General features: G+C 31.5%; 1 protein-coding gene across 2 annotated transcripts in view; it reads left to right on the top strand.

Moving 5' to 3' along the window:
* LOC119605591 overlaps positions 1 to 18,813 on the top strand; it is a 150,065-nt gene that overhangs the window by 27,296 nt on the left and 103,956 nt on the right. The gene's annotated exons all lie outside the window — the stretch shown is intronic.

The raw sequence follows: 18,813 nt of genomic DNA, 5'->3' as shown, positions 1-18,813 counted from the left end.
TAGTCCATATACTCGATATACTATATAGACGATAGACTCGATAGACTATAGTGTCTATAGTCGATAGACTATAGTGTCTATAGTCGATAGACTATAGTGTCTGTAGTCGATAGACTATAGTGTCTGTAGTCGATAGACTATAGTGTCTGTAGTCGATAGACTATAGTGTCTATAGTCGATAGACTATAGTGTCTATAGTCGATAGACTATAGTGTCTATAGTCGATAGACTATAGTGTCTGTAGTCGATAGACTATAGTGTCTGTAGTCGATAGACTATAGTGTCTGTAGTCGATAGACTATAGTGCCTATAGTCGATAGACTATAGTGTCTATTGTCGATAGATTATAGTATCTATAGTCCATAGACTATAGTGTCTATAGTCGATAGACTATAGTGCCTATAGTCGATAGACTATAGTGCCTATAGTCGATAGACGATAGTGTCTATAGTCGATAGACTAAAGTGTCTATAGTCGATAGACTATAGTGTCTATAGTCGATAGACTATAGTGTCTATAGTCGATAGTTGTCTATAGTTGATAGACTATAGTGTCTATAGTCAATAGACTATAGTGTCTATAGTCAATAGACTATAGTGTCTATAGTTGATAGACTATAGTGTCTATAGTCGATATACTATAGTGTCTATAGTCGATAGACTATAGTGCCTATAGTCAATAGACTGTAGTGTGTATAGTCGATAGACTGTAGTATCTTTAGTCGATAGACTATAGTATCTTTAGTCGATAGACTATAGTATCTATAGTCGATAGAATATAGTGTCTATAGTCGATAGACTATAGTGCCTATAGTCTATACTCTAAGTGTCTATAGTCGATAGACTATAGTGTCTATAGTCGATAGTCTATAGTGTCTATTGTCGATAGATTATAGTATCTATAGTCCATAGACTATAGTGTCTATAGTCGATAGCCTATAGTGTCTGTAGTCGATAGACTATGGTGTCTATAATCGATAGACTATAGTCTCTATAGTCGATGGACTATAGACCCTATAATCGATAGACTATAGTCTCTATAGTCGATAGACTTTAGTGTCTGTAAGGCTTAGACAGTCTGTAAGGTTGATACGCTTTAGAGGCTATAGTAAAAGGCTGTCGATAGATTATAGTCTCTATAGTCGAAATTTTGATACGCTTTAGAGACTATAGTCTAAAGACTATCGATAGATTATAGTCTCTATAGTCGAAATATCGTACAAGCTAAAGTTAAGAGACTTTAATCTCTATAGTAGAGAAACTATAGTCTCAGTATTCGATAGACTATAGTAACAATAGTCGATAGAATACAGTCTCTATAGTCAATAAACTATAGTTCCTTTAGTCGATATACTATAGTTTCTTTAGTCAAAATACTGTAGTCTTTATAGTTGAGAGACTTTAGTCTCTATAGTCGTTATAGCCGAGAGCCTCTATAATGGAGATCATAATGTAGAGAATGTATTGCCTATAGTCCCAACTTTCGAGAGACTATAGTCTCATTAGTCTTAAGTCGAAAGACTATAATGTCTATAGTTGAGAGACTATATTCTCTATAGTCGAGAGGCTATAATCTTAAGAATCGAGATAGTAAAATCTATATAGTCGATAGACTACAGTCTCTATATTTGAAGGACGATACTCTCTTTGGGAGACTATAGTCTGTATAAAAGAGAACCTATAGACTTTATAGTGGAGATCAAGTTTAACCTCTTTCGTGTGGGAAGCAACAAATTTGACTGGTAATGGCAGTATTGAAAATTAAACTGTATGACTTGTGATATATATATATGTACATACATATCTTCCCCATTGCTACCTCTAATAAAAAATCTCATCCTTCATTAAATAAATTTAAAGAGCTTTTTAAATTTGAACTTGGGCTATCATATTGCTGCTGCTGCTTTTTTTTTTTGTTCAAGCTATATATGAAGTAGTTGTTATTATCTTTGTAATTAGACTCTTAAATAAGACATTGACCTCCCTCTATACCAACAAAAAACACTTTTAATAATAGAAATAGACCTCTAATTACAGCGCCCATCTTTTTAATGAATTGTTAAAGAAAACGCCAAAAACAACAACATTATTGTTTTAAGTAATGACATGTTAACGATGAACCACCAAAAAAAAAAATATATGAAACCCTTTAAGCCAAATTTACTCAAATTTTTATTAGCTGCTTTTTTAAGAAAACAAACATATTGAGGGTGTAAATTTAAACAAAAATAAAATTAAAATTAAAATAACTATAAACAAAAGTAGGTGTAACTGGTAAATTTATTATTATTTTTTAATGAACTCTTCTGCAGACAATGAACCTAAGAAAACTGTATGTTCACAAGATTTCAAGAAGAAAGAGAGAAAGAAAAAAAATTACATCATTCTTTTAATTATATGTGTAACATTAAGATAAAAACATGAACATTATTGCAAACACGAACATTAAACATCAGCAACAACATTTACTTTAGCAGCACTTGACATTAAAACAAGTTTAGAGCCGTAAAAATTTGTTGTCATTTTATTGAATTTCAAATTTTGCTATTATGGCTCCCACGCACAATAGTAACATGTATTTAGATTTGTAACTTTACTCTAAAAATGGTAATAATCACAAAAGATTGAGTAACAATTTCTGTGACACCATGAAATTAAGTTTCAAGTGAAATTGTTTTAATTGTTACAAACAGCTGGTGGTTATTTTTTTTATGCAATCCTTCTGAGTTAACAGTGTGTGTGATAATGAAATAATATTTGTGGGATTTAAATTTGTTTTGATGTTTTTGCCACAAATAATTTTTTTTGAAGAAAATTGTTTAATTGGGTATTATTTTCAGTTTTTGTGGCAATTTTAAGAGGATTTTCTGTTTTCACTGAGGTGTGGTTATCGCATTTATATTCGATTACATTAATACATATGACGAACTTATGAAGAAAGTTTATTTGCAAATATTCAAAAAGCTATATAATACTGATCTTATAGGCACGACTGTAGACTGATCTATAGTATAGACTATAGACTGATTTATAGTTAAGACTATAGACTTATTTATAGTCAAGCCAGATCTATAGTCAAGACTATAGACTGATCTATAGTCAAGACTATAGTCTGATCTATAGTCAAGAAAGACTATACAATGATCTATAGTCAAGACTATAGACTGATCTATAGTCAAGACTATAGACTGATCTAAAGTCAAGACTATAGACTGATCTATAGTCAAGACTACAGACTGATCTATAGTCAATAATATAGACTGATCTAAAGTCAAGACTATAGACTGATCTATAGTCAAGACTATAGACTGATCTATAGTCAAGACTATAGACTGATCTATAGTCAAGACTATAGACTGATCTATAGTCAAGACTACAGACTGATCTATAGTCAAGACTATTGATTGATCTATAGTCAAGACTATAAACTGATTTATAGTCAGGACTACAGACTGATATATAGCCAAGACTATAGACTGATCTATGGTCAAGACTATAGACTGATTTAGAGTCAAGACTATAGACTGATCTAAAGTCAAGATTATAGACTGATCTAAAGTCAAGACCATAGACTGATCTATAGTCATGACTATAGACTGATCTATAGTCCAGACTATAGACTGATCTATTATCAAGACTATAGACTGATCTATAGTCAAGACTATAGACTGATCTACAGTTAAGACTATAGACTGATCTATAGTCAAGACTATTGATTGATCTATAGTCAAGACTATACTGATTTATAGTCAGGACTACAGACTGATATAGTCAAGACTATAGAATGATCTATGGTCAAGACTATAGACTGATTTAGAGTCAAGACTATAGACTGATCAATAGTCAAGACTATAGACTGATCTATAGTCAAGACTATAGACTGATCTATAGTCAAGGCTATAGACTGATCTATAGTCAAGACTATAGACTGATCTATAGTCAAGACTATAGACTGATCTATATTTAAGACTATGGACTGATCTATAGTCATGACTATAGACTGATTTATAGTCAAGACTATAGACTGATCTATAGTCAAGACTATAGATCAGTCTATATAGATCTATATTCAAGACTTTACACTAGCCCATAATTATGACTATAAACTGATCTATAGTTATAGAGTGATCTAAAGTCAACATAGATTGATCTGCTGTCAGAATTATTGACTGATCTATCGGAAAAATTATAGACTGATCTATAGTCAAGACTATAGAGTGATCTATAGTCAAGACTATAGAGTGATCTATAGTCAAGACTATAGACTGATCTATAGTCAAGTCTATAGACTGATCTATAGTCAAGTCTATAGACTGATCTATAGTCAAGACTATAGACTGATCTATAGTCAAGACTATAGACTGATCTATAGTCAAGACTATAGACTGATATAGTCAAGACTATAGACTGATCTAAAGTCATGACTATAGACTGATCTATAGTCAAGACTATAGACTGATCTATAGTCAAGACTATAGACTGATCTATAGTCAAGACTATAGACTGATCTATAGTCAAGACTATAGACTGATCTATAGTCAAGACTATAGACTGATTTATAGTCAAGACTATAGACTGATCTATAGTCAAGGCTATAGACTGATCTACAGTCAAGACTATAGACAGATTGATCATGATCTATCGGCAAGATTATAGACTGATCTATGGTCAAGACTATAGACAAATCTATAGTCAAGACTATAGACTGATCTATGGTCAATACTATAGGCTGATCTATTTTCAAGACTATAAACTAGTCTTTGGACAAGACAATACATTTAATAATATTCAAAACTATAGATTGATCTAGTTATAGTTAAGACTATACGTTGATCTATATTCAAGACTTTACACTAGCCCATAATTAAGACTATAAACTGATCTATAGTTATAGAGTGATCTAAAGTCAACATAGATTGATCTGCTGTCAGAATTATTGACTGATCTATCGGAAAAATTATAGACTGATCTATAGTCAAGACTATAGAGTGATCTAAAGTAAAGGCTATAGACTGATCTATAGTCAAAACTATAGACTGGTCTTTAGTCAAAACTATAGACTGATCTATAGTCAAGACTATAGACTGATCTATAGTCAAGACTATAGACTGATCTATAGTCAAGACTATAGACTGATCTATAGTCAAGACTATAGACTGACTTATAGTCAAGACTATAGACTGATCTATAGTCAAGACTATAGACTGATCTAAAGGCAAGACTATAGACTGATCTAAAGGCAAGACTATAGATTGATCTAGATGCAAAACTGTAGACTGATCTATATGTCTATACTCTATAGTCGAGACTATAGAGTGATTTATTTTTAAATTTCAATTGTTATCCTCAATGTTTTTCATAATAAGCTTAACAAATTCGAAATAATTAAATAAAATAAATTTCACTTTCAAGGAAACTCAAAAGCGTTTAGCCAGAATTTTGAGTAATAATCTTCTCAGAAAACATATTTGAATTACAATATTCGCTCAATACAACTTTCAACTGACATGTTCAAATTTCATAATAAATATATGAAAAATAAATCTCTCATACTCTCCCCCCTTAAAGTATTTGTTACCAATTAAATATAAAAATTTCTTTCGTTATACAAAAGTTGAAATGTCGCTGTTGGCCAATTTGCCATTAAATGTCAAAAGTTGTTTGATTGTAATTTCAGACGACACATAAAAGTACAAGAGAGTAATAAGGTGCGGAGGGAGTCTAGGATGTAACTGCGATATGTGACTCGAGCGTATGACTGTGTAAGATATACAGTATCTTCGTTAAAACTTTTTTTTCAAGGTTTCAAGTATTTTTTTTTTTTTTTCATAGAAATATTCTGTACAAATATGTACATAATTTGTCAAGCACACAACCCGCTAAAAGTATGTATCTATGGGAGAATCGTAAATACTATTATTTGTAGTAAAAAAAAAGAGTATTACTTTGGGCTGTAACTGAATCAGCGTATGTTGGATCATTTATAATATGGTTGTTATAGCAAAATAATAATAATAATATTTGTTTTTGCCAAGATTTTTACCTTCTGGGTGGAGATGAGATATTTTCTCTTAAACAGATTTAAGCAAATGTTTTTCTTGTATTTTACAAAAACGTAATAATATAGGTAAATTTTATGCGCATGTAAACATATCATTACACCAGCAGTTCTGGGTGTTAGTTCTCTAATAGAGATTTTAATTTAAAGTAATCAATTGATTTCTCTAAACATTACAAAGATCCGATAAGTGTCAAATGAATTAAAAATTTGTAAATTGAAGTCAGCAAACAACTAAAAACGACAACTACTAAAACTACTTGGAAATTATTAATATTTGTTAAAATGAATATTTTTATTTTAATTATGCGAGCTTTTTCTAATCAGCGTAAATTTCATTCATTTATTCAGACATACGCACACTGAAAAAATATGCCAAAAATAAAATAAACACATTTTTAAACATCATTATTTTTTATTTTTAAACTGTTACAGTTTATTTACTTAAAACTAAATGTAATGGGAAAATAACTATGTATTTGTTGTTGGTTAGGGGAAGTGAGTTGAATATATGTAGATACTTAAATTAAAATAAGTATTGAAATTATGCTAAATAATTGTTATTACTAAAAATTTTTAAGTGTTCATAGAAATTCAAATATTCAATAGAAAACTAGAACTGAACTAGATCTAAACTAGAACTGAACTAGAACTGAACTAGAACTGAACTAGAACTGAACTAGAACTGAACTAGAACTGAACTAGAACTGAACTAGAACTGAACTAGAAACTGAACTAGAACTGAACTAGAACTGAACTAGAACTGAACTAGAACTGAACTAGAACTGAACTAGAACTGAACTAGAACTGAACTAGAACTGAACTAGAACTGAACTAGAACTGAACTAGAACTGAACTAGAACTGAACTAGAACTGAACTAGAACTGAACTAGAACTGAACTAGAACTGAACTAGAACTGAACTAGAACTGAACTAGAACTGAACTAGAACTGAACTAGAACTGAACTAGAACTGAACTAGAACTGAACTAGAACTGAACTAGAACTGAACTAGAACTGAACTAGAACTGAACTAGAACTGAACTAGAACTGAACTAGAACTGAACTAGAACTGAACTAGAACTGAACTAGAACTGAACTAGAACTGAACTAGAACTGAACTAGAACTGAACTAGAACTGAACTAGAACTGAACTAGAACTGAACTAGAACTGAACTAGAACTGAACTAGAACTGAACTAGAACTGAACTAGAACTGAACTAGAACTGAACTAGAACTGAACTAGAACTGAACTAGAACTGAACTAGAACTGAACTAGAACTGAACTAGAACTGAACTAGAACTGAACTAGAACTGAACTAGAACTGAACTAGAACTGAACTAGAACTGAACTAGAACTGAACTAGAACTGAACTAGAACTGAACTAGAACTGAACTAGAACTGAACTAGAACTGAACTAGAACTGAACTAGAACTGAACTAGAACTGAACTAGAACTGAACTAGAACTGAACTAGAACTGAACTAGAACTGAACTAGAACTGAACTAGAACTGAACTAGAACTGAACTAAAACTGAACTAGAACTGAACTAGAACTGAACTAGAACTGAACTAGAACTAAACTATAACTGAACTAGAACTGAACTAGAACTGAACTAGAACTGAACTAGAACTGAACTAGAACTGAACTAGAACTGAACTAGAACTGAACTAGAACTGAACTAGAACTGAACTAGAACTGAACTAGAACTGAACTAGAACTGAACTAGAACTGAACTAGAACTGAACTAGAACTGAACTAGAACTGAACTAGAACTGAACTAGAACTGAACTAGAACTGAACTAGAACTGAACTAGAACTGAACTAAAACTGAACTAGAACTGAACTAGAACTGAACGAGAACTGAACTAGAACTAAACTATAACTGAACTAGAACTAAACTAGTACTGAACTATTTAGTACTTTTTCTTTCAATTTTTTCATTACTATTTCAAATGGAATAGTTGACACCACTTTCCATATACATACGTATTTAGAGGGAATTTTTCCACAATCCTCTAAATAGTCAACTAATCTTAGTTTATTCTTCTTTTATTTATTTTAACGCAACGTAACTATTCAAACAAATCAGAAAAAGTAACAGACCATTCATTTGTTTTTCAAAACAACAATTTATTTGCCATTAAGCGACGAAATATTTATAAAACGTATTTGTTTGTAATTTTTAAGTATTATTACTTTGCAAGTATGGATTTGAATTTTTGTTTCTTTCAATATTAAATATTTGACTTAAATTAACAGGCGACAAATAACGACAGACATTAAGACAAGTAATTTGAGGGATTTCATAAGTTGACGTTTTCTGCGAGTTTTTTTTTTTTTTTTTTTGCAATTTCTTGCCACAATGACTTTGAAGCGTGCTAAATTTTTTTTTGGTATTTTCAACAACGAATAAAATGCAACCAACATTGTCTTCTACGTTATTTTTTTTTCTTCTTTGTGGCAAATTGTTTTGTATGACATCATGTTTGTTTTACAACCAGAAAATAATACAAAAAACTTTATTTATTTTTCATCATAATTTAAACAAAATATTTATTAAGTGTAGTTTTTTGAGTTCGTGTTGGTTTTAACAATATTTGGAAATATTTACTTGTTTTTTGTTTATAAAAAGACGATAATTTTGTGTTTTAAAATATAAATTTTGTTTATTTATTTGTTTGTTTGTATAAAAATTATAATGTTTATTAATGATGTCTGAAAATTGATTTTCAACTTTTTTATTGCTATTTTAAATGAAATGTTTGACACAAACTTTTCATGTGGGAAGTTGCATATTAATCTGTTTCGAAACTAAGTTGTTGTCTGAATGTAAAAATTTTATAACTATTTAAGTATGTATTAAATAGCATGTTTTTTTTTTGTAGGAACTGAACTAGAGCTAAACTAGAACTGAACTAGAACTGACTAGACTACTAGAACTGACGAAACTGAACTAGAACTGAACTACGAACTGAACTATAGACTGAACTAGAACTGAACTAGAACTGAACTAGAACTGAACTAGAACTGAACTAGAACTGAACTAGAACTGAACTAGAAAACTAAAGAACTGAACTAGAACTGAACTAGAACTGAACTAGAACTGAACTAGAACTGAACTAGAACTGAACTAGAACTGAACTAGAACTGAACTAGAACTGAACTAGAACTGAACTAGAACTGAACTAGAACTGAACTAGAACTGAACTAGAACTGAACTAGAACTGAACTAGAACTGAACTAGAACTGAACTAGAACTGAACTAGAACTGAACTAGAACTGAACTAGAACGAACTAGAACTGAATAGAACTGAACTAGAACTGAACTAGAACTGAACTAGAACTGAACTAGAACTGAACTAGAACTGAACTAGAACTGAACTAGAACTGAACTAGAACTGAACTAGAACTGAACTAGAACTGAACTAGAACTGAACTAGAACTGAACTAGAACTGAACTAGAACTGAACTAGAACTGAACTAGAACTGAACTAGAACTTACTGAACTGAACTAGAACTGAACTAGAACTGAACTAGAACTGAACTAGAACTGAACTAGAACTGAACTAGAACTGAACTAGAACTGAACTAGAACGGAACTAGAACTGAACTAGAACTGAACTAGAACTGAACTAGAACTGAACTAGAACTGAACTAGAACTGAACTAGAACTGAACTAGAACTGAACTAGTAACTGAACTAGAACTGAACTAGAACTGAACTAGAACTGAACTAGAACTGAACTAGAACTGAACTAGAATTGAACTAGAACTGAACTAGAATTGAACTAGAAACTGGAACTAGACTGAACTAGAACTGAACTAGAACTGAACTAGAACTGACTAGAACTGAACTAGAACTGAACTAGAACTGAACTAGAACTGAACTAGAACGACTAGAACTAAACTAGAACTGAACTAGACATGAACTAGAACTGAAATATCAAAATATTTTTATATTTATATAACATCTACACTTTTTCTCTTTCTAATTCTTTTTTTATATATTTATGAATAGACATAGATTTTTTTTCAAAACTGGCATAGTATCAAACACTCGTGACTCACATTTTCGTCATTCAGTAAGAATCATTAATCAGAAATGTGTTGAACTCCAAAAAAGCATCTTAATAATCTCAGCAATGTTATGAGCGATGTTACTGTCATTTTCAAGCAAACATAAATATTAAAATATTTTTAACTCTTGTATGCAAATTTTCATATTTCAAGTTCAAACTAAAAATACTCTCGCTTTTAGTTGAAAACCATATTTGGCAAGACAGACTATATAAAAAACGATTATTTATTATGAGTCTTTTTTTTAACCAACCAAGCATCCAACCATTTATTTTGTCATTATGACTAACATGAGTTTTTTACATGATAACTAAAAGAAGATTTGGTCAAAAAAGAAACAAACGAAATGATTCTGCAAAATATGGCCGCAAAGTAAATACATACATATGTATGTATGTACATATGTATTCATAGATACATACATATGTATAAATAAATCAGGGTCAGCAGAATGAGAATATTTCCACCTACTATTTGAAATATTAGCTGAAATTCGTTGACTTTAATGTTTTGTACAATACTGTATATACATATGTATGCATCTACAAAGGTTCTTAAGATCAGCCCCTGCTGCCTATGAAAACCGAACATTGTTATAAATCATAAGTAATTTTTAAAATGGAGAGTGTTTGCTTTAAAAGTTTAAAATGTTATATGAATTTTTACCAAAAAAAAAAAAGATATATATTTTATGACCATAGATTTTTATGTTTAGTTTTCATTTTATTTTAATAAATTTTATATGAAAAATATTAGGTTATAAAATATATATGTATGAATTTTTGTTAACTCATTCAGATCATGAATGATTTTGTTTTCTAATAAATTTTTTAAGTCTGCATTTTTACCTTTTAAATATTTTCAATTTCATTCTGTTTAACACAGCTAGATGGTTTTGCAATTGTTTTCAAGAAAATCTCTAACATTTTGGGATGACTTAGCAATTATTTAAAAATTTCTTTTTAGATTTTGTGTTTCATGTTTATAATGAATGACATATTTTCAATCAACTTCATCCTTAATCTAAAACACTTGTTGCTTAATGTCAATCATTCAATATTTTCTAGACTGAGGAATAATGAAGAAATGATTTTCAATTAATATTTTAGCATTACCATTTAAGGTATCTATTTGTAACTGTACTGAACTCATCAGATCGCTCTAGTTAGTAGTTCAGTTCTAGTTAAGTTTCTAGTTCAGTTCTAGTCAGTTCTAGTTCAGTTCTATTTCGTTCTGTTCAGTTTTATTCAGTTCTAGTTCGTTCTAGTTCAGTTCTAGTTCAGTTCAGTTCAGTTGCTAGTTTCAGTTCTAGTTCGTTCTAGTTCCTTCTAGTTGAGTTTCTAGTTCATTCTGTTCAGTTCTAGTTCAGTTCTAGTCTAGTTTCAGTGTCTAGTTCAGTTCTAGTTCAGTTCTAGTAGTTCTAGTTCAGTTCTAGTTCAGTTCTAGTTCAGTTCTAGTTCAGTTCTAGTTCAGTTCTAGTTCAGTTCTCGTCAGTTCTAGTTCAGTTCTAGTTCAGTTCTAGTTCAGTTCTGTTCAGTTCTAGTTCAGTTCTAGTTCAGTTCTAGTTCAGTTCTTAGTTCAGTTCTAGTTCAGTTCTAGTTCAGTTCTAGTGCAGTTCTAGTTCAGTCTAGTTCAGTTCTATTCAGTTCTAGTTCAGTTCTAGTTCAGTTCTAGTTCAGTTCTAGTTCAGTTCTAGTTCAGTTCTAGTTCAGTTCTAGTTCAGTTCTAGTTCAGTTCTAGTTCAGTTCTAGTTCAGTTCTAGTTCATTTCTAGTTCAGTTCTAGTTCAGTTCAGTTCTAGAGTTCTAGTTCAGTTCTAGTTCAGTTCTAGTTCAGTTCTAGTTCAGTTCTAGTTCAGTTCTAGTTCAGTTCTAGTTCAGTTCTAGTTCAGTTCTAGTTCAGTTCTAGTTCAGTTCTAGTTCAGTTCTAGTTCAGTTCTAGTTCAGTTCTAGTTCTTCTAGTTCAGTTCTAGTTCAGTTCTAGTTCAGTTCTAGTTCAGTTCTAGTTCAGTTCTAGTTCAGTTCTAGTTCAGTTCTAGTTCAGTTCTAGTTCAGTTCTAGTTCAGTTCTAGTTCAGTTCTAGTTCAGTTCTAGTTCAGTTCTAGTTCAGTTCTAGTTAGTTCTAGTTCTAGTTCTAGTTCAGTTCTAGTTCTAGTTCAGTTCAGTTCTAGTTCAGTTCTAGTTCAGTTCTAGTTCAGTTCTAGTTCAGTTCTAGTTCAGTTCTAGTTCAGTTCTAGTTCAGTTCTAGTTCAGTTCTAGTTCAGTTCTAGTTCAGTTCTAGTTCAGTTCTAGTTCAGTTCTAGTTCAGTTCTAGTTCAGTTCTAGTTCAGTTCTAGTTCAGTTCTAGTTCAGTTCTAGTTCAGTTCTAGTTCAGTTCTAGTTCAGTTCTAGTTCAGTTCTTTCAGTTCTAGTTCAGTTCTAGTTTCAGTTCTAGTTCAGTTCTAGTTCAGTTCTAGTTCAGTTCTAGTTCAGTTCTAGTTCAGTTCTAGTTCAGTTCTAGTCAGTTCTAGTTCAGTTCTAGTTCAGTTCTAGTTCAGTTCTAGTTCAGTTCTAGTTCAGTTCTAGTTCAGTTCTAGTTCAGTTCTGTTCAGTTCTAGTTCAGTTCTAGTTCAGTTCTAGTTCAGTTCTAGTTCAGTTCTAGTTCAGTCTAGTTCAGTTCTAGTTCAGTTTCTAGTTCAGTTCTAGTTCAGTTCTAGTTCAGTTCTAGTTCAGTTCTAGTTCAGTTCTAGTTCAGTTCTAGTTCAGTTCTAGTTCAGTTCTAGTTCAGTTCTAGTTCAGTTCTAGTTCAGTTCTAGTTCAGTTCTAGTTCAGTTTTCTAGTTCAGTTCTAGTTCAGTTCTAGCTCAGTTCTAGTTCAGTTCTAGTTCAGTTTTAGTTCAGTTCCAGTTCAGTTCTAGTTCAGTTCTAGTTGATTTCTAGTTCAGTTCTAGTTCAGTTCTAATTCATTTCTAGTTCAGTTCTAGTTCAGTTCTAGTTCAGTTCTAGTTCAGTTCTAATTCAGTTCTAGTTCAGTTCTATTATCTATTGCTTTTAAACATTTATCAATTAAAATCGTCCAATTTATTTAACACATTTTAAAATAATTTTTTCATCGAAACCAATGTTTGAACATTATCTGTTATTCAAGATGAAAACGAAAGTGTTAAAATAAAATGTGAAGATAAAATAAATATCTTTAAAGAAAAGTGCTATAAAATGGTTGGTAAATAGAAGTACAAATACGTGCTAATTGATTTTTATTTGATAAGTTTTCAGTGTTGTTACGAAATCAATTTATACTTAAATAAAATATGTAATGATTGAAAAGGAAGTTAATCTTTAAAAAGATCTTAAACAGAGCTTTCCAAAATATGTTCTATATTAATTCTCTTATGTATTCTGGTCCTTACGTCGCTGGTTATGCTGAACTTTGGCATTAAAAAATTATGTTTTATAAAGGAATCTAAAATAGTTTTCTTTCAAAAGTCGTCTAATACTTTAGGTGCGACTCCAACCAACGCTGTGTCTATTTCAGTAGTAAATAAAACCTTTCTTTTCTACTTTCTAGTAATTAAGGCATTAAAACTTTACAGTTTATTTTATTATAAGAGCATTAATTCTGGCTGATTTAATGTAACTATAACGCCATAGGATACAATTGTATTATAATTTTTTTGTAGCATCTACTACTAAATACCATGTGGAAACATTCACCCAAATGTCAAAAAATAGTTTTTGCTGCTATTGCTGTTGGTATGTATGTGGCTAGAAAACATTTGCTGTTGCAACCACACAAAAGGATGTAGAATAGAGTTAATGCAACATGAACTTGTTTTTTTTTTTTTTTTTTGTTTTTTTGCTGTTTTGTGTGATTTTCAGTTTTTTTTTTGGTTGCTAGCAAAAATAGGTTAAATTTACTATAAAAACAAAACAACTAGCGATAGACAATATTTGAAAGTAACCTAAAACCACACCCATTGTTAAAAGAAATTCGTGTTAGTTTTATTTTTTTCCAAAACTGTTTTTTGTGAATATATTTTTTTTGGCTAAATTGCGTCTCTTTTTTCCCCTATTAAATTTTGAAGTAAAAGGTTTTCTTACTAGAATCAACATATGATGAGATTGTATGCAGTACGTGTTATTACCACAACTAAAATGTAAATGCAATCATTTTAAGTGAATATTTGGAAGGAAAACAAAGAAAAGAAGTGGTTTTAAAGTTGTTAAACTAACAAGTGTGTTAAATTTTCATATTGAGCTTATAAGACTTACTTATAATAAAAAATTAATTGAAATTAAAACCCACACCAATTATTTATTGTATGTATTAACATACTATAGTTCTTTGTTAAATTATTTGAAAACCATAAAGATCAGCACCTACTTGAAACCATCAAAATAGATTTAAGTCTTGAAAGGAATGGGAAGAAGTAGCCATACAACAATAGCAGACTTCAATATCTACTCTTAGTTAAAAGAACTACTTCGGACTATACTTTGTGTTAAGAGCCCACTTCATAGTCATAGACTTTAGTGAATTCATAATCAGTGCGTTAACTTCGTGCCAATAGTTAACGCTAGTTTTCTGAACTAGAAATGAACTAAAACTGAACTAGAACTGACTAGAAACTGAACTAGAACTGAACGAGAACTGAACTAGAACTGAACTAGAACTGAACTAGAACTGAACTAGAACTGAACTAGAACTGAACTAGAACTGAAACTAGAACTGAACTAGAACTGAACTAGAACTGAACTAGAACTGATACTAACTAGAACTGAACTAGAACTGAACTAGAACTGAACTAGAACTGAACTGGAACTGAACTAGAACTGAACTAGAACTGAACTAGAACTGAACTGAACTAGAACTGGAACTGAACTAGAACTGAACTAGAACTGAACTAGAACTGAACTAGAACTGAACTAAACTGAACTAGAACTGAACTAGAACTGAACTAGAACTGAACTAGAACTGAACTAGAACTAACTAGAACAACTAGAACTAGAACTGAACTAGAACTGAACTAGAACTGAACTAGAACTGAACTAGAACTGAACTAGAACTGAACTAGAACTGAACAACTGAACTAGAACGAACTAGAACTGAACTAGAACTGAACTAGAACTGAACTAGAACTGAACTAGAACTGAACTAGAACTGAACTAGAACTACTAGAACTGAACTAGAACTGAACTAGAACTGAACTAGAACTGAACTAGAACTGAACTAGAACTGAACTGGAACTGAACTAGAACTGAACTAGAACTGAACTAGAACTGAACTAGAACTGAACTAGAACTGAACTAGAACTGAACTAGAACTGAACTAGAACTGAACTAGAACTGAACTAGAACTGAACTAGAACTGAACTAGAACTGAACTAGAACTGAACTAGAACTGAACTAGAACTGAACTAGAACTGAACTAGAACTGAACTAGAACTGAACTAGAATTGAACTAGAACTGAACTAGAACTGAACTAGAACTGAACTAGAACTGAACTAGAACTGAACTAGAACTGAACTAGAACTGAACTAGAACTGAACTAGAACTGAACTAGAACTGAACTAGAACTGAACTAGAACTGAACTAGAACTGAACTAGAACTGAACTAGAACTGAACTAGAACTGAACTAGAACTGAACTAGAACTGAACTAGAACTGAACTGGAACTGAACTAGAACTGAACTAGAACTGAACTAGAACTGAACTAGAACTGAACTAGACTGAACTAGAACTGAACTAGAAACTGAACTAGAACTGAACTAGAACTGAACTAGAACTGAACTAGAACTGAACTAGAACTGAACTAGAACTGAACTAGAACTGAACTAGAACTGAACTAGAACTGAACTAGAACTGAACTAGAACTGAACTAGAACTGAACTAGAACTGAACTAGAACTGAACTAGAACTGAACTAGAACTAGAACTGAACTAGAACTGAACTAGAACTGAACTAGAACTGAACTAGAACTGATAAACTGAACTAGAACTGAACTAGAACTGAACTAGAACTGAACTAGAACTGAACTAGAACTGAACTAGAACTGAACTAGAACTGAACTAGAACTGAACTAGAACTGAACTAGAACTGAACTAGAACTGAACTAGAACTGAACTAGAACTGAACTAGAACTGAACTAGAACTGAACTAGAACTGAACTAAACTGAACTAGAACTGAACTAGAACTGAACTAGAACTGAACTAGAACTGAACTAGAACTGAACTAGAACTGAATTAGAACTGAACTAGAACTGAACTAGAACTGAACTAGAACTGAACTGAACTGAACTGGAACTGAACTAGAATTAAACTAAAACTGAACATTAACTTACAACTATAATCACATTAGTTTGAAGGAAACTTGGTTTTAATGGCTAATCTCCCTAAAATTTACATTGATTTTTCCAACTTCATTCAAGGTTACATCACATTTGTCTCTTCATTAAACCTATAGCAATTTTTCATTTCATATTTAAACCCTACCAACTAATTTACCCAAAATTCCCAACAATCCACTTATGTACATTATCAAACGGTTGTTGCATGTTGGCGTCTCATGATGTTTGTTCTGCTAATTAAAGTACAAGATAAAACTCTTTATAAAACCAAAATCTGTTACAGTTTTGTGCCATTTGCTGTACAATTTGTCGTCGTTGCTTTATGTAATTTGCAATATGATGGCATTTGTGTTCTAAGGTAACAAGATTCAGAGATTTGTAGTCTACATTTAAGCCATTTACTCCAGAGTGAAAGGGAAGATTTGAAAACCTATGCATGTTTTCAAAATAGTCCTAACATTATTAATTTATTCCTTCTTACATTTCGATTTGTATTAATGAAAAGGAAAACAAGAGTGGAAGTTTGTGCTAAAAGTTATACATATGTAGATATGTATGTATGTATGCTAGACTCTTTATCAACTGCTTGTAGCAACAAGGGTGAATTGAATAATTACTTGCAATTTCAGTAGAAATTTTGCCAAAAAGCTAGACTATACTATAGACTAGACATAGACTAGTCATAGACTAGACTATAGACTAGCTATAGACTAGATTATAGACTAGACTATAGACTAGACTAGACTATACTATAGACTAGACATAGACTAGTCATATGACTAGACTATAGACTAGACTATAGACTAGACTATAGACTAGACTATAGACTAGACTATAGACTAGACTATAGACTAGACTATAGACTAGACTATAGACTAGACTATAGACTAGACTATAGACTAGACTATGAATAGACTAGACTAGACTAGACTATAGACTAGACTAGACTATAGACTAGACTATAGACTAGACTATAGACTAGACTATAGACTAGACTATAGACTAGACTATAGACTAGACTATAGACTAGACTATAGACTAGACTATAGACTAGACTATAGACTAGACTATAGACTAGACTATAGACTAGACTTTAGAATAGACTATAGAATAGACTATACTATAGACTAGACTATAGACTAGACTATAGACTAGACTATAGATAGTATAGACTAGACTATAGACTAGACTATAGACTAGACTATAGACTAGATATAGACTAGACTATAGACTAGACTATAGACTAGACTATAGACTAGACTATAGACTAGACTATAGACTAGACTATAGACTAGACTATAGACTAGACTATAGACTAGACTATAGACTAGACTATAGACTAGACTATAGACTAGACTATAGACTAGACTATAGACTAGACTATAGACTAGACTATAGACTAGACTATAGACTAGATATGACTAGACTATAGACTAGACTATAGACTAGACTATAGACTAGACTATAGACTAGACTATAGACTAGACTATAGACTAGACTATAGACTAGACTATAGACTAGACTATAGACTAGACTATAGACTAGACTATAGACTAGACTATAGACTAGACTATAGACTAGACTATAGACTAGACTATAGACTAGACTATAGACTAGACTATAGACTAGACTATAGACTAGACTATAGACTAGACTATAGACTAGACTATAGACTAGACTATAGACTAGACTATAGACTAGACTATAGACTAGACTATAGACTAGACTATAGACTAGACTATAGACTAGACTATAGACTAGACTATAGACTAGACTATAGACTAGACTATAGACTAGACTATAGACTAGACTATAGACTAGACTATAGACTAGACTATAGACTAGACTATAGACTAGACTATAGACTAGACTATAGACTAGACTATAGACTAGACTATAGACTAGACTATAGACTAGACTATAGATAGACTATAGACTAGACTATAGACTAGACTATAGACTAGACTATAGACTAGACTATAGACTAGACTATAGACTAGACTATAGACTAGACTATAGACTAGACTATAGACTAGACTATAGACTAGACTATAGACTAGACTATAGACTAGACTATAGACTAGACTATAGACTAGTATAGACTAGACTATAGACTAGACTATAGACTAGACTATAGACTAGACTATAGACTAGACTATAGACTAGACTATAGACTAGACTATAGACTAGACTATAGACTAGACTATAGACTAGACTATAGACTAGACTATAGACTAGACTATAGACTAGACTATAGACTAGACTATAGACTAGACTATAGACTAGACTATAGACTAGACTATAGACTAGACTATAGACTAGACTATAGACTAGACTATAGACTAGACTATAG

This window comes from Lucilia sericata, unplaced genomic scaffold (genome assembly GCF_015586225.1).
Source record: "Lucilia sericata isolate MDLA Ls3-8-SP2 unplaced genomic scaffold, ASM1558622v1 Contig000499F_arrow, whole genome shotgun sequence".
NCBI lineage: Eukaryota > Metazoa > Arthropoda > Insecta > Diptera > Calliphoridae > Lucilia > Lucilia sericata.
The sequence above is the reverse complement of the archived record's forward strand: the minus strand, read 5'-3'. Positions and strand labels throughout refer to the sequence as shown.